Source organism: Poecilia reticulata, chromosome 2 (assembly GCF_904066995.2).
Source record: "Poecilia reticulata chromosome 2, P_reticulata-male-v2, whole genome shotgun sequence".
In the NCBI taxonomy this organism is placed as follows: domain Eukaryota; kingdom Metazoa; phylum Chordata; class Actinopteri; order Cyprinodontiformes; family Poeciliidae; genus Poecilia; species Poecilia reticulata.
Window position 1 is genome coordinate 39,858,315 of NC_088831.1, and position 20,232 is coordinate 39,878,546.

Genomic DNA, 20,232 nt, shown 5'->3' on the forward strand with positions numbered 1-20,232 from the left:
TTGTCACAGCTTTACTCAAGGTTCTTATGCTAAGACAAAAATCCAAAAATTGATCCTGTGAATACTGGAACAAGAGATGTTATTGGCTTGCTGAAATGAAGACATGAGTTCAATTACTTTTAACATCTTTATTACGTTTAAGTTTCACATAAACACAATAAAACATGACTACTGGTCAGAATTTAAAGTCTGGATGGGCATCTGATTCTGAAACAATCCTGTAAAATGACAGAACAATGACGATCTGACACATCTGCCGCACTAAGAGTCAAGCAAACCAAATTGTCCAAAGCAAAAAAAAATCTTGGGATTAGATGTCAACAATAGGAGCTTCCCCCGCAATGAACTTCTTCCAATAAGCCATAGCCTTTTATATGTGGAAGTCTTGCCTCAGTTACGGACGGCGTTCTCAAGACGTCTGTCAGCAGCACAGAGAGGAGTGGCCCCACACATGGATGCTGAAAGGTGTAGTAGCTATGATGTCCTCCTTTCAGAAGATCAGGGCAGGCATGGTTCCAATGGCCAGTAGAAAGTTGGTTTCACGATCACCACAGAGCTGAAAAGTGGTCTTGTTGAAGTTGTTGGGTCATCTGCTAATTGGAGCACAGACAGAAAAACAGTCACAAAACAAACCACGTTTTAGGGTCTAATCAGTGTAATGATGAATCAGTATCATAAATTTCTTACCTCAAGAATGTGAAGGACGCTGTCACTTGCAATTCCCAAAGTTTCTTGTAGATGGTGCAATACGTGATTGGAGATGTGTCTGGCATAGGTTTCACCATGGCAACAGTTTGGTTTACTTGAAAAATAAAACAAGTCTTATTTTAGTTCATGTGCTCAATTACAATATTACATGAATTCAAGATGGCAAGAAAGTCATTTTAATTAAATCAAACTACAACTTAAATTCACAAATCAAAAATAGTGTTTAAAATATCCTGGTAACAGTGTGGAATATCTAACCTAGGCTTTTAGACTCATTGCATTTAAGTTTTTAAATTACAGCACATCAAACACCCTCAAAGTTAGTGAAATACTAGGCGGAATTGCTCTTTAACCATTTCCCGAATCATAAGCTACGAATGAGAAGCCACCTTAGCTATGTTAAAAAACGGGAGCTACCAAGAACTCGTGTCGATATTTTTAAGCCACAGCTATTGTGGTTAATAACTGTTCAAAGCTCATATTCACAAGAGCGGCTCTTTAACCGCGGATGAAAATTGGCATATCACGACATGCTAACTAGCTTCAGTTAGCTTATCTTAGAAAGACAGACAACTTTAAACTTACCTCTCAGTACAGCAGCTGTAGGGTCTATACACGTAAAAAAGTCCTCCATCTTCATTCATGTCCAACCGAGATTAGAGAATTTGCCAAAAGAAAATCTTATAAAAGTACAGTAGATAAAAGCTTAGTTAGACTGTTACAACTGAATTAACCGTTAATCAGGGCAGTTAAATGATCTCTGGCGTTGCCGTTAGTGATGTGCGGATTGATACTGAAATATCGATTCTTCCGATACCAGAACTTAATTCTTTAAAATCTATTGTCAGATCCAAGGATCAATACTTTCAACACTTTAGTAATTTGAGATAATGTAAATTAACAAGAGCAAGTTAGAAAGTAACTAAATTATTGAGATCTTGCCGAAATGAAACGTTGTTAATGGGAACTACTTTTTCTTCCGCCTGGTGAGTATGTAATGTGTAAGGACGTAATGCCCAAGCGCAGCGTGCTGCTGACGCTCACTCACTCAGAAATGGACATGTTGACAGATTATAAAAAAAGTGACATGGAGCCATTTCAGCTGTCATTTTATAGTAGTTTTAATAATTAAACAAGGATGTGTTTAGTAGGGTTATTACTTTACTAATTTTCATTTTTTTAGTTTGCAACTCCATTTTCATATGTTTTGTATATTTCTGCTGAATTAAAATAGCTTATAGTAAACGAGATTGTTCTCAATGTACTTCTGAGTTTAAAATGAGTGCATCAGAGTACATTGTGTTCTTTTTATGAAGCCAAGATATGGATTACATTTATTTTTTATTTAATTAAGAAACAAATTAATTGTCTTTTGCACAAAGTATGGGATCTGTATTGCCAATACCACCTTAAATTTTACTCGGTATTGGATCGGAAAGAAAATCTGTTGTATCGAACATTAATACTATCTCACTGACATTTTGGGCGCTTTCCCATGTGGATTGTATGATGTCATAAAAGGGGTTACAAACATGATGAATAAAATATTGTTCAAACTAATATTAGTAACTTATAAAGTAAGAATTTGAAATATAAACCAAAAGTTAAAATATTTATCATGACATTGAGCTAATCAATATTGTTGATTCTAATCTCATTGTGTGGAATACCAGCCATTTCAAATCACACATCAATAGAAATTTCATGACATGTCAGTAAGAGGTTGCATCAAGAAGATCAAATTAAGAAGGTCCTTAGCAGATGGAAACATGCCAAGAATTATCTTGATATATAAACTGATATTGTTTCTGAAATTGTTGTGTTAAATGTCAATCGTTTAAATATTAAATTATAATTTCCTGTACACTCTGCCAACTTATACAAGAATATAAGTTCATGGGTTTTTTTAATTTTTCATTGACAATAGCACAAAGGATTCCATTTGGACATAGTCTGTTTTAATTATCTGAATACATTTAATTAAGTATGTGATTTCGCTTTCTGTGCTTGAAATAAGAAATTTTTACTTATATAAAATAAGTTCTAGACTTGAAGTTTGATTGGTAAATATTGATATTCTAGATTCTAGCACATATTTACTCATAATAAGTAATATTTTCTTAACATTAAGCTTTTATATCTTACTGAGATAATTAAGTACAAAAACACTTAAAATAAGAAAAATATTCTTACATAAATCCCTCTTGGTGAGAAAAATTATCTTGTCAGAAAGAAAACAAGAAAAATCTCCTTAATTTAAGATATTTAATCTTACTAAGATTTCAGTTTTTGCAGTGTATGATCTAAGTATCTACTAAGCATCATTGAAGATGTCGATGCTGTAGACAGGAAGGATCTCCGGTAGTTGTCAGTCTAATGAATCTGAAGAAGCCTCTGACTGAAGACATGACATGCTAACAGCTCAGTTGTTGGACAGCAAAGATGACAGTTCAGAGTAACAAATTATGAATGACACCATCAGTTGTTGCACTGCAAAAAGTCCCCTTTCAAAAACAAGAAAAAAAAGTACAAAAATAGGGTATAATTTTCTTAAAATAAGAAAAATTATCTGCCAACAGAACAAGAAAATTTATCTTGTCAAGATTTTCTAAAACAAGAAAAAATATCTTACCAAGATAAACCTACAATATCTTAAAATTAGTGTATTTTTACTTAAAACAAGCCAATTTTACTTATACGAGTAAGATATATTATCTTATTTTAAGAAAAATTATCTCAAGTAAAGAAAATGTTACTTGACACTGAATTTCTTAAAATAGCGTAAAATTTTCTTATTTTAAGAAAAATGTTCTATGTATTAAGAAAATAAATCTCATATATTCTATTTGTATTAGTAAAATTGGCTTGTTTTAAGTACAAATACACTAATTTTAAGATATTTGTAGGTTTATCTTGGTTAGATATTTTTTCTTGTTTTGGAAAATCTTGACAAGATAAATTTTCTTGTTCTGTTGGCAGATAATTTTTCTTATTTTAAGAAAATTATACCCTATTTTTGTACTTTTTTTTCCTTGTTTTTGAAAGGGGACTTTTTGCAGTGATATACCTAAATCTAGTTTATTTTTATTGTTGCATAGGATTAAAATATATATTTTATCATAGCCTTACTCAAGGTTCTTATGCTAAGACAAAAATCCAAAAATTGATCCTGTGAATACTGGAACAAGATATGTTATTGGCTTGCTGAAATGAAGACATAAGTTCAATTACTTTTAACATCTTTATTACGTTTAAGTTTCACATAAACACAATAAAACATGACTACTGGTCAGAATTTAAAGTCTGGATGGGCATCTGATTCTGAAACAATCCTGTAAAATGACAGAACAATGACGATCTGACACATCTGCTGCACTAAGAGTCAAGCAAACCAAATTGTCCAAAGCAAAAAAAATCTTGGGATTAGATGTCAACAATAGGAGCTTCCCCGCAATGAACTTCTTCCAATAAGCCATAGCCTTTTATATGCGGAAGTCTTGCCTCAGTTACGGACGGTGTTCTCAAGACGTCTGTCAGCAGCACAGAGAGGAGTGGCCCCAGACACACGGATGCTGAAAGGTGTAGTAGCTATGATGTCCTCCTTTCAGAAGATCAGGGCAGGCAGCATGGTTCCAATGGCCAGTAGAAAGTTAGTTTCACGATCACCACAGAGCTGAAAAGTGGTCTTGTTTGAAGTTGTTGGGTCATCTGCTAATTGGAGCACAGACAGAAAAACAATCACAAAACAAACCACGTTTTAGGGTCTAATCAGTGTAATGATGAATCAGTATCATAAATTTCTTACCTCAAGAATGTGAAGGATGCCGTCACTTGCAATTCCCAAAGTTTCTTGTAGATGGTGCAATACGTGATTGACGATGTGTCTGGCATAGGCTTCACCATGGCAACAGTTTGGTTTACTTGAAAAATAAAACAAGTCTTATTTTAGTTCATGTGCTCAATTACAATATTACATGAATTCAAGATGGCAAGAAAGTTATTTTAATTAAATCAAACTAGGACTACTTAAATTCACAAATCAAAAATAGTGTTTAAAATATCCTGGTAACAGTGTGGAATATCTAACCTAGGCTTTAGTCTCATTGCATTTAAGTTTTTAAATTACAGCACATAAAACACCCTCAAAGTTAGTGAAATACTAGGCGGAATTGCTCTTTAACCATTTCCCGAATCATAAGCTACGAATGAGAAGCCACCTTAGCTATGTTAAAAAACGGAAGCTACCAAGAACTCGTGTCGATATTTTTAAGCCACAGCTATTGTGGTTAATAACTGTTCAAAGCTCATATTCACAAGAGCGGCTCTTTAACCACGGATGAAAATTGGCATATCACGACATGCTAACTAGCTTCAGTTAGCTTATCTTAGAAAGACAGACAACTTTAAACTTACCTCTCAGTACAGCAGCTGTAGGGTCTATACACGTAAAAAAGTCCTCCATCTTCATTCATGTCCAACCGAGATTAGAGAATTTGCCAAAAGAAAATCTTATAAAAGTACAGTAGATAAAAGCTTAGTTAGGCTGTTACAACTGAATTAACGGTTAATCAGGGCAGTTAAATGATCTCTGGCGTTGCCGTTAGTGATGTGCGGATTGATACTGAAATATCGATTCTTCCGATACCAGAACTTAATTCTTTAAAATCTATTGTCAGATCCAAGGATCAATACTTTCAACACTTTAGTAATTTGAGATAATGTAGATTAACAAGAGCAAGTTAGAAAGTAACTAAATTATTGAGATCTTGCCGAAATGAAACGTTGTTAATGGGAACTACTTTTTCTTCCGCCTGGTGAGTATGTAATGTGTAAGGACGTAATGCCCAAGCGCAGCGTGCTGCTGACGCTCACTCACTCAGAAATGGACATGTTGACAGATTATTAAAAAAGTGACATGGAGCCATTTCAGCTGTCATTTTATAGTAGTTTTAATAATTAAACAAGGATGTGTTTAGTAGGGTTATTACTTTACTAATTTTCTTTTTTTAGTTTGCAACTCCATTTTCACATGTTTTGTATATTTCTGCTGAATTAAAATAGTTTATAGTAAACGGGATTGTTGTCTCAATATACTTCTGAGTTTAAAATGAGTGCATCAGAGTACATTGTGTTCTTTTTATGAAGCCAAGATATGGATTACATTTATTTTTATTTAATTAAGAAACAAATTAATTGTCTTTTGCACAAAGTATGGGATCTGTATTGCCAATACCACCTTAAATTTTACTCGATTGGATCAGAAAGAAAATCTGTTGTATCGAACATTAATACTATCTCACTGACATTTTGGGCGCTTTCCCATGTGGATTGTATGATGTCATAAAAGGGGTTACAAACATGATGAATAAAATATTGTTCAAACTAATATTAGTAACTTATAAAGTAAGAATTTGAAATATAAACCAAAAGTTAAAATATTTATCATGACATTGAGCTAATCAATATTGTTGATTCTAATCTCATTGTGTGGAATACCAGCCATTTCAAATCACACATCAATAGAAATTTCATGACATGTCAGTAAGAGGTTGCATCAAGAAGATCAAATTAAGAAGGTCCTTAGCAGATGGAAACATGCCAAGAATTATCTTGATATATAAACTGATATTGTTTCTGAAATTGTTGTGTTAAATGTCAATCGTTTAAATATTAAATTATAATTTCCTGTACACTCTGCCAATTTATACAAGAATATAAGTTCATGGGTTTTTTTTTATTTTTCATTGACAATAACACAAAGGATTCCATTTGGACATAGTCTGTTTTAATTATCTGAATACATTTAATTAAGTATGTGATTTCGCTTTCTGTGCTTGAAATAAGAAATTTTTACTTATATAAAATAAGTTCTAGACTTGAAGTTTGATTGGTAAATATTGATATTCTAGATTCTAGCACATATTTACTCATAATAAGTAATATTTTCTTAACATTAAGCTTTTATATCTTACTGAGATAATTAAGTACAAAAACACTTAAAATAAGAAAAATATTCTTACATAAATCCCTCTTGGTGAGAAAAATTATCTTGACAGAAAGAAAACAAGAAAAATCTCCTTAATTTAAGATATTTAATCTTACTAAGATTTCAGTTTTTGCAGTGTGGAAAGCACTGCTAATCCACCTCATTTGTTTTTTCAGCTTATCTTTAAATCTCTGTTTGGCCGTACGGTTAGAAAGCTGGGTAGAGAGAGTCATGGAAATGATCCTTGTCGTTAAGATCTACGGAAGAGATGGTTTATACTTCCTCTCTCTCTGCTCTTTGGTAATGCTCTGCATCTATTAAGCCTCCTGTCGTGTAGCTCAGGTATTATTTGAGCTTTTGAGATATTAATCAGTTGCTCCCAGCTGTAAAAACAAAACCTTGTTGCCACGGTTGCGCATCTTAACGACTGTCTGAAAGTAGAAAAGGAAGAGCGAAAATCCTACCGACTGAACGGCATCCAAAACCAGAGGGAATCTGTCCAAACATGCATTGTATCAACCAAAAGAATGATGAACAAATGTCTGCAAAAAAAAAAACACAAATCAGAACTATTGTAACAGAGCTACTCCTAACATGCTGCCACCATAATATTCTGGATCTGTGCTCCCCAAACAAACTGAGGTTATTTATTCATCCTACTCACCATTATCACAGTTTGTTTGTTTTGGGGTAATTCTATGTAAGGTTCTTTATAAATTATGCATTTGTAAAAGCACAAATTTGCTTAACATTTCTAGAAACTAAACTTTCAGCTTTTACTACTTTCTTTTTTTCTCCAAGATAATTGAATAATCCCTTTTTCCCCCCAGATTTGATCATTAAGTTGGACACATCTTAGTCTAATCTTTTGGATGACTTACAAGCTGACCTTTATCCCAACTGCTTCACATTTGCCTGCGCTTTCCAGCTAAAACATATAAATCATAGTTTTTTTTTAAATTATTTTCAACAAAATTTCCATGCAGATAGAATCAAAGAAAAATGTGGCAGCCAGACGAAGCTAAAAGCACAGAACTAGGTTTCTAGGTTACAAATATTAAACATTGATGTAATGAAATAAACACTACCTGGAGAGCAGATGTAACTTTCAAGCCTGCTCTGGACTGCTTAAAAGTTTATCAGTTTAAATTCAAAACACTGGAACTTCATTTAAGACGAATCACATAGTAAATATTTCTGTTTTCACCAGTAAACAGTTAATATCTGTCCATCCATCTTAATATCTAAATATCCACTTGTGTCTCTGGCTTTTCATGATCCTTCTGTCTGTCGTTTACCTCATCCATCCATCTTTCCATTTGTTTATCTGTCCGTCAAGCCTTACATGTCTTCATTAATCCATCCATTCATCCGTCAACCTCCATCTCCTCCTTCCTTGCCTCCTTCTTTACAGTCTGTTGTTGTTTAAGTTTATATATTTAAAACTTAAGCCATGTAAAAATATCCACCACATCTGATTCCTGGTGAATGTCTTTACTTACCTTTTAAACGAGGGCCTCAAGGGGAATGGGAACTCTAGAAAGTTGTCTGGAAAAATATTGGACTTTGACATAAAAATAATGTTAATTCCGTCTGTAGCGTCATTTCTTGAATTTTGAAATTTATCACAATATTTTATGGTTATATTGTGATAATAACAATGATGCTAAAAACATTACTTGTTACTACATGGCTGCATGGCGCAGCTTTCATAGCACCACAAACACAAATACTGCTTTTGAAAAACAATCCCATTTGAAATAGACGTCCTCAGGTTGACTCTTACTTAAAGTAGTGTGATTTATATCACAAAATAACAATATTTTCAAACTTATTGAAGTTGATTGATGCTCTTGTGAAACAGTGGAGGAAATGGTGAAAATAATACCTATAATACTGTTTTTTAAAGCAGTATTATAATTTTGATTTATCGAGACAACAATAAATCAAAATTCTTACAATATTTCACGATGCAATCATGTCTTCAAATAATTTTTATTCAGACCAGAACAGGTTGAAGTTCCAGGTCCTTTGACCTGGTTGTACCAGTCAAGTCCACCAATCTGCTTAAAAAGAGAAGGTTATATTCATCCTAAAGCTCCTGAATCATCAATCCTCATTGACAATTCAACTCGTTCCCATTCATGAGTTGCAGACTACAGCTGAGTGGAGGACTACACTCAGTTTGACAGCTATATTTCAGAACCACAATGGGTCAGATGTTGATGTAATCCCTCCTTCAGCAGCTGGTGAGGCTGATATCATGCTTCGAATTAGACTTCCAAAATATTCATGCATGCACACACACAGATGGGGGCAGGCACTTAAACACAGCGAACAAGGACGTTTTTTTTTTCTTCTTCTTCTTCCTTTTGTGTGAATGAGGAGCTGTGGATCAGTGGTTGAGTGTCTCCTCTGTGTGTCTGTGAGGTCGACAGCCCAGGGAAGATTAGGAGGAAGCACATCAAATGAATGAAAAGGATGAAAGCAGAAATGACGGAGAGGAGAAAGCTGATGGTGCAGGAACCCTGCAGCATTACACCCGCCTTAAGAGAATTATCTGTGCAGGGTCTTTGAAAGTGGACACGAACGCACACAAATGGACTCGTAATGCAGCTTGACTTAAATCCCATTAAAACTGTTCATTAATCTGAACGGCTTATTGCCGATTCATGTTTATTCATACTCTGTTTCTGTTTTCCTGCATCACTTTGCTCCTGCTTTGTGCATAACTAGTGGAAAGCACCGCTGTATGGATTATCATCATGCATTTTCAGACAAAAGATATTGCTTTGTGCCCTCATATGTTTTAGATAATCATTGAACTGTTAATAATTAAGAATGGGCGTGCTGGCGGACCGGCCGTGGGACCCGACTGCAGAGAGTTTGTCATTAACTTGGGTGGTTGGCCTGAAAAGCGAGGGTGGGGTTGAGCTGTAAATGGAAGCAGTTTGATCCAGCCACGCGTCACCATAGCAGGGCCACAACACATACCCCTGCTCCCTCATGCTCACTGGTTTCCATATGAACAATTGGCACCATTCTCAACACAGAGATGACCACATTTCCACTCTAAAGGCATGCACAAATGCATCAAAACTTTGGAAATTCTTGTGGAGTCAAACTTTTTTCCCCCCTTCCGTTAAAGAGAAAAACTTCCATTCAGATCTGAATGCAAATACAGCTTTACAAAACAACTCAGAGCTGTCGAGGGTATCACATTTTGCCATGTTACAACCAAACTTCAGCATATTTTATTGGGACTTTTTGGGAAGTAACACAGTTATTCACACTAATGTATGAAGTAAAGAAAATCCTATGGTTTCAGAAATACTTCATACATAAAGATTTGAAAAGTGCTCAAGCCCAATTAGACAATAAATCAATAATAATATATATCCCAATAGACCTATCAATAGATAATACATCAGATAAAATATTCAATATGTAGAATATTCCCTGAACTCTGATCCAGAACAGCAGAGCATTCTGGGACATGCAGACAGAGGAAAAGCTTTAGCTGCTCAACCTCTCATGATGAGCTAAGCAAGATGGGTCACATTAACCAGCTTCATAACTCATTCACTCTTTGGTTGCCTAGCAACAACCTGTTGAGTAACATGCGCAGCAGCAGTTTCGAGTTTCACCAACGTGCCTCTTAGCTGCTTAAAAATAAACAAAACGGCATGGAGTGAAAACTGTGGATAAAACAGGAAAGGTCACATCACCAGTGTGGCAGCATTTCACGTATTTAAAACAAAAAAGTAAAAAATTGCAAATTTTTGATATTGATCGCTGATGTGGTGACAGGTTTTTCAGCCACATCGTCCAGGACCTTATGGCCCTAAATAAAATCCAGTGCAATCAATTGGCTCCGGAAAACATCTAATTGGTGATGATCACAGTATAAATCCAGCTGAAATGTCAACAGACAGCATCGTAATGTTGAACGAACACACCAGACAGGTCAGGAATAAAATTCTAGTGAAGCTTAATGCATTATCTGAAAGCGGATAAAGTATGACACAACTACAAACTACCAAGACAAGGTCGTCCATCTAAGTGGGGCAAGCAGAGCATTTCCACAAAAAATCTGTAACTGGATTCAAAAGCTGATGTTCAGAAACTCTCCATCCAATCTATCTGAGACACTCTTAAAGACTCCACAGCTGTTATTACAGCTTTGTGTTGATCTGTAATGCATAAAAATACATTTTCTCATTTGATTTGAATTGAATGTCTTTGTCCTGTAATGGTTTAGTCTGAATCATACATGTATTGTTTTGAAAAGATGTTGTAGGGAAGAAAAAAAAATACTCCAAACTATCTCCTGAGTCTGAAATGTAAATTAAGAACAGCTGATGTTAAAAGGATTAACAGTACATTTATCATTTTTGCAGTGTGGATAATACTAGTTTGTGTATATGGTTGTCAGCCTTGAGTAAACCATCCCTATTTCAAACCGGCGCTTTGACACTTTCGCCATTTGTGTATTTGTACAATTGTGCCATGAATCAACCAACTGGCTTTCCGTTTCAGATTTTGGAAATCTGTGAATTTTAGTTGTACAAATACGATCAGGATACCTGACATCGCCTGTACAGATACCCCACTGACGGTGGAGAACCATTCTTTTTCGAGTCCTGACGCAAAAACTTTCTGCCGGTCTGCTAGTCCACAATGTACATTAGCATGTGTTTACTACTGTGGCTTGGTTCATGAAACAAAGATGGAGAAAGGCTTTCTACCTTCACAGCTTGAATGAATTTTGAAAGTTAAGCAAACTGGACCTTAGTCATCCTTTCTGACTGCATTTCAATTGGGTTTTATCACCCTATAGTAAAGAAATACATAGAAAATATGTCACTGTTGAAGTTCGTCTGCTGGATAATAATGAATAAATTTTCTTTTTCGAATAACAGGTAAACATTTTGGCATGTTTTGTTTAGCGGATGTTGCTGATGGATTTATGAAACCCATACCATGTTATTTCTTCTTATACGCTCCATATTCTTGTTTTTTTTTTTTTCCAACATGAGGTAAATGTTTTCTCAGACACGACCCTGATTGGTCTCATTTGATCATAATTTAGATGAGGACCCGCTTCGTCTGTGTTTACATGTGGCACACGTGCAGAAAAACTGCGTCTCGAGCCCCGCGGGCCACGGAGGATGTTGGCTAACCGGACCCATCTGCCGCGCTTGCCAAGCGTAAACGTCGCTAATCAGAACCTTGCAGACTTACGGTCAGAACAAATCTCCCTGTTTCAGTTTCAAAGTGGGCCGAACAAGTTTTAAACAAACAACCAGCGTAGTTTTGCGCTGCTCTCGCTCCCTGAGGGGAAGAGCTAGTGATCCGATCTCAACCCGGCTGAGCTGCGTTTCAAATGCTGAAGGCTCAGAGCGGCTCAGACAGTCAGAAACACACACACAAAAATGAAAACGAACACAGAGGGCGGGAGGGTAAAACGTAGCGAAAGCATGCTGAATTCAGTCATCAATCTTACGTGAACTTACCGAATGAGTTTACATGCCTCACTACAAAATGTCAAGTATGGTTTGTGACTCCAACGGTGAAGAAAGAGTTAAAATGACACGCCGGGATCCAGATATTCGGCCAAACGCGGAATACATCGGGCTTGTCGATGCCATTAGCAGCTGATAAGTGCACACACTCAGACATACAAACATGCGACTCTGCTGAGCAGCGTTGCCGCTAGGCTACAATGCATGGGCTCAGTCAAGCGGGAGTGACCTCTTTTAATGCAGCAGCTCTGCTCGGTTCCCTCTCCTGCATCAGATTGTGACTCCCGTTGTGTGATGTGTATAAAAGAAGGGTTAATCCGCCTCCCGGTCTGGTATATGTGTGTGTACAATGTGAGTGATCTTTGTTGACCTTGTGTATGCCAAGTTTCTTTCAGACTTAACTTCTCTTGATGGTGTGAGAATTATTTATGTGTTTCCGTCTGGGAGTCGGCATTAATCTCAACATTGCACCCGTAGGTGTAATAAGCAGTTGAACCAAAGACATTAAAATGCCATGGTCTAATAAGTTGGCTGTGCTTTTCCGGGCTGTCTTATCATATTAAATCCAATTCTATTATGTAATTTGTTAAATCTGACTCTTTATTTAAAAACATGGCCATTTAAAGCCCTTTCACCTCCTTATGCACTAATCAAATGCCTTTTTCTTTTACAGATGCAAGTTCTGAAAGAGTTATTGTTACTGGATCTGATTTATTTTGGACATTTTATCTAAGATCATTTGAGGGAAAATCCAGTTTTCTGCCATGTTTTTAGCTGATATTTTTCTTCGCACTTTGGGTGTTGGGTGCGACGCACAGAGCTGTCAACAGAGGTGTCAAACAAGTGACAAGTTTTCTGAGCAAGCAACAAAAACAGATGGTTTAGGGAATAGAGACCCGACTGAAGAGAGAAATGAGACGGAGTGCAGAATGTTTATCCACTTTTCACAGGGATACATATCACTTGAGTCTTTTTGTGATTTATTCTAGTTGTTTCTTTTTTCATGGTGGAATGAAAACATTTGACTTGAATAATTGAATTGATTAAATGTTAGTAGAACCTCGACCACCCCCTTTTTGGTACCAGTCAACAAACTTCCTGTATAATTCGGGCTGAATATTTGACCACCTTTCTTGTCGTAATTGATTGATCTTCATTAGTCCTGCTTGCTTCTTTCCATAGACCTGACTTTTAAGCATTGCCCACATGTTTTCTACTGGATTGAGATCTGTACCTTTCTGCTTTATCCATTCAAAAACCAGTTTTGTTTGAGAGCCAGTATTGTCTAAATTTGAACCATCCAGCTGTTGATTAGATGCAAAGTGGAAGGTACTGAACGTAGACATCTTTTTACATTACTTCACTTCATTTTGTTATGAGATCAATATTGGTGTCAAAAGATCCTGTAGTTTCAGATTCCCTCTTAAAGTTTTATTTAAATATTTTATTGTAGTTTCTCAATTCTGTCGTAAAAAAGATTTTGCTTTGATTTGCTCGCAAATGCAGTTTTTTTTTGCACTTCACGCAAATTGAATGTCATATCATGTAAATATGTCAAAGTATTTTGCAGGCACCTCTAAACTTTATCTAAATGATCTCCTTGGTTTTAACAAAATGATTCAACGAAATAAAATGCCGAAAGGTCAGAAGTAACGGTATTGGTATCGGTGATGCTGTCCCTGTATTTACTTAGTATTGGTTTGATCCTGTAATAAGCAGCTAGTTCATTAGCTCATACACTTTATGATTGTAGGTAAAAATTCTCCCTGCGAGGTTTTTGTGTTAGTAATTACCTAAACTTGGGTGTGTTTTCATCCTTGTTGTTTTGCTGTTGTGTTTGAAGTCACTGTTGCATCAGAGTTGAATTCATGTCACATTTTGACAGTAGCAGGGCAGCTTTGATCACATGAGCTGCGATGGCAGAGAGGTTTTATTCTTCATCACTTATTGCATGAAAAACCCTTTATTAGCCAGGCCGGATTTGCTGAGCATGTCTGACTGCCTCGTTCACTCAGCAACAAACATTTCTAACCATCAGTTATGGGCCACCGAGCAGCTATTTTTGGAGGCACTTTATGTTAATTTGCCAAAGATACCTTTGCAGCAGAGCTTGAGCTTTGAGTGAGTCATTCTCTTCTCTCTCATAAACTTTTCCCAGTGTGTGACTCCCGCACTTATCATTTGCAAAAAAGAAAACAGTTTTTTTTTTCTCTTTTTTTTTTTTTGACAGCGAACATCCCTTAAAAAACCCATCAGCTGTCAAACCAGCTGCGTAACGATGCTGAAGTCAGCTGAGCCTTGTTGTAGTCATCTACCACCTCTACGGCATCGACTGGCTTGTCAGTTTGACCTCTGACATTTTGTCACATCCAGCATCGACTTTCAGAGGCTCAAACACCAAATAAACCACAACAGTGTGTGTAAACTTAAAGGGTCATCGCGCTAACTGTATTAAAAATACACCTGAACGGGGAATAATTGGCACTTTGACATGGAGGTTTCTTCTAGAGGTCATGTTTAATTAAAGGGATGTTTACACCTAACTGCCTCCGTCATTCATCATTAATTGGATCTGAATGTTGCTGTTTATTGGTCTGCACAACGCGCCGGCAGGCTCGGTAACAGACACTGTTACTCAATCCAGGCACTTGGGTGTCTTTGCTCTAAGTTACAGTGCATCCAGAAAGTATTCACGGTATTCACCTAATGCATAATTTGTTATGTTACATTGCATTCATTTATTCTCTTTCCTCGACATTCTCTGCACATTTCTAACAGTGTGGAAAAAAGTTTTTGAGATGTTTGTAAATTTCTGAAAAGTAGTAAACCAAGAAATCACATTTATTAGTTTTGTGTTCACTAGTTTTGCAATGTGTTGAATTTGTGCGATAACAGTGACATGAGAATGCGGTTGTTTTTATGCATTGTGCTACAGATCTTTTGCAGCCCCCTTTCCTTTTTGGTTGGAAGATGTTTCATTAGCTAAGTGAACATTAGTAAATAACAGGTTCTGAGAACTGTTTTGGTTTTCTAGCCTGAAGCAAATGTGATGTAAAAATGCAAATGACCTTTTCCTCACTGTTGAAACGGGGTTAATTGCACTGTGTTGAAAGTTTGGATTAGCTCAGGGCAGGCTCCATTAGGAGCAGTCAGCACTTTAAAAATATTTAGCTTTTTCTCTTAGATTGAGAATGCATATGAGGGGTGAAATTATTCAGGAATTTAGATTTTTTTTCATGTGATTCATTAACAGTAATTTGCTCGCTCCTTGTTTTCTTTTATTTACTGCGATTGACGTCTGCCGCAGTGTTTGGCTGCTCATGTGGAAACTGCAGCAGCAGTCAGTGAGAATGCAGAGTCTGTGGAAAAAAAAAACAAACCTGATTGAGGCGCTGATTCCATGGAGAGGTGTTTGTTGGAGACCTGGCATCACTGTGAAAGCAACTGTCAGGATTAAACCACAAACTGCAATGTTTCTGCTGCTGCCGCTTGAGCAGAATGTAAAGGTGAAATCGGGGTTTCATTGGGAAAGCGCTCTTGTTTCCTTCGCCTGTGTTTTTGGTATTTGTTGGGAAGAGCTCCCACAGGATGCAGTAGCAGTGGTTGGATGCTCTTAGACTCACACTCATGCCTTCACCACAGTTAAATTAGTTGTAGGCCAAGCTCATGTCCTCAGAGACGAGGCAGTGCGTGCGCTTGTGAAGCGTGTCCTCCACCTCTCTTCCAATGCTTGGTTATAAAGACACAAGAGGGAGGAATAACTAGGTGACTCATAGCAACTCACAGCTGACTTATGTAACACATTTTATTTGGATTTCACATAAATCACCCAAAGCTTTTGTACATGGAGCACACGGATGACACGGTTTAATCCAAAGCTGTTGATCTTTCTTCACCCATAGGGTGTTTTCACACCTCATAGTCCAGTAGATTTGGTTCGATTGGGACCCAAAATTACAACATTTGTTCAGCTGGTGCTGTTTGCTTTCACACTGCATTGTGTCAAAGAATCTGAGCCCCTTGAAAAACCTGTTCACCCCTCGCTTGTGGTGGCGCTGCACCAAGAACCACTAAAGGAAACAACACAAAAACCTCCGAAGAAGACACAAAGCGCAACTTCCTTTCTCACAAAAAGTAAACAAAATGGACTAGTGTCAGATTTTAGCAATTTTAGGATTTATTTTTAGTCTTTGGTAAAACACCACAAGCTATTTATCCCTCTACTGCTGGACACGAGCATTAGTTTTGGTTGTATTTACCCAGAATGTCCTGCATTGTTGTCCACATATGCATTTGAGACGTGGTAGAGTTGACTTCAACCAAACTGAGACCTAGGTTTCAGGCTGACTAGAGCTCAACGTTGCATTCACAGCTCCTCAAGTGAACCAGACTTTCCAGACAAACAAACTGGAGTTCAATTAAAGCGTAATAAACCGGACTGGTTGTAGGTGCCTTGGTTTTGGATGAGGATTTGATTTGGGTACGTTGCAGCAAGAAAAAGATACAAACCTGAATGCTAAACTCTGATTCTTTGTACTTCTTGAAACATAAAATGCCTCTTACAGAATGAGTAACAACCCACCCTTACTGAGGGGCCATAAGTTAACACGGATTTTACAGCAAAGCAGAATTTATCTCCTTGTAGTTAAAACCAAAGGGTGCATTTCAGATTTTACTACTGGTAAGTCAAAAACTGACAGGTTGTTATAAAAAGACAAAGAAATATTAAAAATGAGCCATGGTGATAATTAATCTCAGGGTTTCTACTCAGTTTGGAAAAGTGGATGCTTTCGTTTTCTTGTATGGGTAAATATGGACAAAAATAGAGAATGGAGAAATCTTATTTTCCAGACTTTTTTGATTCCTTCATTTTTGTAACTCTGGTAATGCTTGTTAACTGCAGCTGTTTTTACATTGTTGTCTATTAATTTGGCATACTTTATCTTTGCTTTGCCAAAATACACCATGATTTTACATTTTATCCACAAATACTTTGGTTTTTAACTTATTGAATAAATGCAGGCTACAAAATTGGGCCATGAAGGGACTGTTTTAAGTTGCTTTTGCTTTTTGAAGTGGGTCTAAAATTCAAAACAGTACCAGAATCCACAATTAAGTCCAATTAAGTCTTGAATTTTTTAATGAAAAAAAAAATTGTAGGAACATTTTAATTTGGATTAAAATGTTAATCCAAATTACATTTTGGAAACTACAAGTGAAAAAGCAATTCAGAATCAAATAAAACTGATTTAGAAATATAGAATGAAAAGGCTGGAAAATGCTAAGCTCAATCTCACTAGGTGGCGCCTGTTAGTAACTAAATGGCATTTATTTACTGGTGTTGACCTTGCAAACCATTGATGGGAAGCTCAAATTAAGAGCTGATAATAACTTCTAATATCAGAGAGAATAAATACACAATTACTTACCATACCCATCTTACTATATGACCATATTCCCCCCCCTTCACTGTTGCTCAATCACCAGAAAGCCTGAATCCCCTGTACAGAAGTGGATATTCCACCTGTGTGCTGTTATTACCAGTCTTTTATGCATTACTTTGGTGTGGAGTGCTTTAGATTTAAGCTTAAATGAGTGTCAAACCTGTGAGTGATGCTTTTCCTGCCATGGTTTGTTATAAGTACATGTACATTCACATTCCTCCTCCCTATCGCTTTACACTCCCTTTATCTTAGAGAAGACCCTACAAACAAAATGAAAAGGAAATGCTGTACACAGAGGGTTCTGGTTATGACATTGCCTGTTTTCTTGTGCTTTATTTTGCATATTCAAACTTGGAGTTGTTTGTCATTTTAAGTTGTTTTTGTGGGTTTAGTGCTACCAAGCCAGGTGTAGGCGTAAGTACAGTAAAAGGTGTTACTTTGTTTTTAAGCATTCTGAAGAAAGGTTGCTCCAGTTCAAGAAGTCCTCTTGGCAGCTCAGAGACATGTAAAGCACCTTGGTGGATGGATAGAATACAAATGAAGCGAATATTCACCTAAGATGTTGAAGGAAGGAGTAGAGGGAGTTTTTTTTTCTTTCTCCATCCCACCAAGTCGCCCATCTGTCCATGAGGATACCATATGTCCTCAGTCCACAAGGTGTTTTCTTTTTAATGGACACACTGTCTTTAAGAGTTTGTTTAATGAACTCTTTTTTTTTTTTTTTTTTTTACATTATCCTGGTCCATTATCTCCGATTCAACAATCAGCAGCAGCATTAAAATCTCACGGCTAAAATTGTATATATTTCTGTCATAACAACCCTGAACCAGCGAGGCATACCGTGTCCCGTGGTTTCTGCAGACGGGTTGTTGGCAACGGATCCTGTGGGCAGTGAGGGTTGTGGGATGGGACTTCTGAGGATTTCTGCAGGATGTGCAGAATGCCATTAATGTCTGATCGGATTGATATAGAAAAGCGTTTCAGAGTCTGGATTTTTGCCATGTCTCTTGAGTAGAACATATCTGAATGGTTTCCCAGTCATTCACTTCATGGTAACCCTAGAAGGTTGAGTCGAAGGCAGTAAATTAAGATGGGAAGTTACTTTCTGTTCGGATGGGATGTTGAAACAGATCTGGATTTTCATGGTGCTCAGTTGAATTCTCCTGCTGGAGGAAGCAGGCAGGTGTTTTAGATACTCAGCGTTAGATGAACGTCACATGTTAGAACATTACCTGCTGTGATGGAGGATGGATACTTGTACTTATAACAACCCTGAAAAGGAGTATCTAGTTTGTTTACTTTGGATCAACATGATTAGATTCTTTTTCTTCTGTTGCTCTTCCCTTTGGTTTCTTATTTTGTTTTCCTTTTAATTCATGTAAAGCACTTTGAGTTGCCTTGTTGCTGAAAATGTGCTACATAAATAAAATGACCTTACCTTACAGTCAGAAGTGGAAATTGTTATTCCAGTTGGAAAAAATTGGCGATATGAAGCTGAAGTTTTATCACAATATTTAGCTGTACTATTCCAATAATAAAAGTGACAGCAAGAATTATTTATGACTACTTTTTTACTTAACCATAACCCTGTGACTGCATGACGCAACAATCATAAACGTTCTTTTTGGTCACATAAAAAAGTGACAAAATTTCAAATGTATTAATACCCTGATTGAACAAGCAATGGAGAAAATTGTAAAAAATAAGAATCCAGACAGTTTTGATAACTTTTTTGCCATCGTTAATTGGAGTTTATAGAGACAATAATAAATCAAAATTATCATTAAAAACTTATTGCAATAAATATTATGTATAAATGCTCAGTTAGAAAGTTCACCAAGCATTCTAGTATAGATACGTCACTCATATGTTTGAGTCTTGACTTGGACTTGAGAGTTAAGATCAAATGACTGGTGAACTTCTCTGGTACTTATTAATAAAAGCTGTCTTATTTTGCGGGTCTAGACAAATTTTATTTCGTAGCACCGGGAGCAAAAGTGGCTCTTGGAATTTAAATATTGAGGTAGATGTTTGAAAACCGGACACAGATGGGAAATCCAATGATCCCAAACGAACATGAAAACTGACTGAACCACTCTTTGACCTCTGTCCTGTGGAAACGTGGACTTTACTTAAAAGCTGTACTAGTAAACCAACCAACTGACGTCTTTTTGGTGCGATAATTAGTTTTGCCTCACATGGATTATGAAATTTGCTTCTCAGTACCAGAAATGCAAGCTTGTTGGCTGGACCTCGGTGTTCTGCTCTTTTCACTGTTTGTCACTGCAGGACTGGTTACGTTGGCAGTGAGGGATGTGTTTCTTGATCGTAATTTGTTTCGAAACCTGCCACTCATCCAAGACCTTGCTAAACCTTGCCAGTGTCACCTCCTCATCCTTGTTGCCAAGACGCTCCCGTGTTGCTTTTCCCGTGACAATGGAGTCACATTACTGATGTGAGCGGACAATAGGGCAGCATCTGCTTCCCTTTCCCACACCCCTCAGATATCTTGGCTTCCTGCTGTCAGTCTTTCTTAGCGCCGTCGCGTTGTGATGTTGCTGCTGGTCGG

The 20,232-nt window shown here is 36.8% G+C and overlaps 1 protein-coding gene and 2 long non-coding RNA genes across 5 annotated transcripts in view; 1 reads left to right on the forward strand and 2 right to left on the reverse strand.

Moving 5' to 3' along the window:
* The window catches only part of adarb1b (adenosine deaminase RNA specific B1b), a 138,117-nt gene that overhangs the window by 28,414 nt on the left and 89,471 nt on the right, over positions 1-20,232 (forward strand). The gene's annotated exons all lie outside the window — the stretch shown is intronic.
* Positions 114-1,416, reverse strand: LOC145550855 (uncharacterized). The gene is made up of 3 exons (XR_014086639.1): positions 1,294-1,416; positions 688-802; positions 114-593 (listed from the first exon to the last, which is right to left on the reverse strand). It is a non-coding gene; the product is annotated as an uncharacterized LOC145550855 (long non-coding RNA).
* On the reverse strand, positions 3,936-5,877 carry LOC145550854 (uncharacterized). 2 transcript variants are annotated; one of them, XR_014086638.1, is made up of 3 exons: positions 5,122-5,877; positions 4,514-4,628; positions 3,936-4,416 (listed from the first exon to the last, which is right to left on the reverse strand). It is a non-coding gene; the product is annotated as an uncharacterized LOC145550854 (long non-coding RNA). The 2 variants fall into 2 exon arrangements; XR_014086637.1 differs by having other exon boundaries at positions 3,936-4,419; positions 5,122-5,876.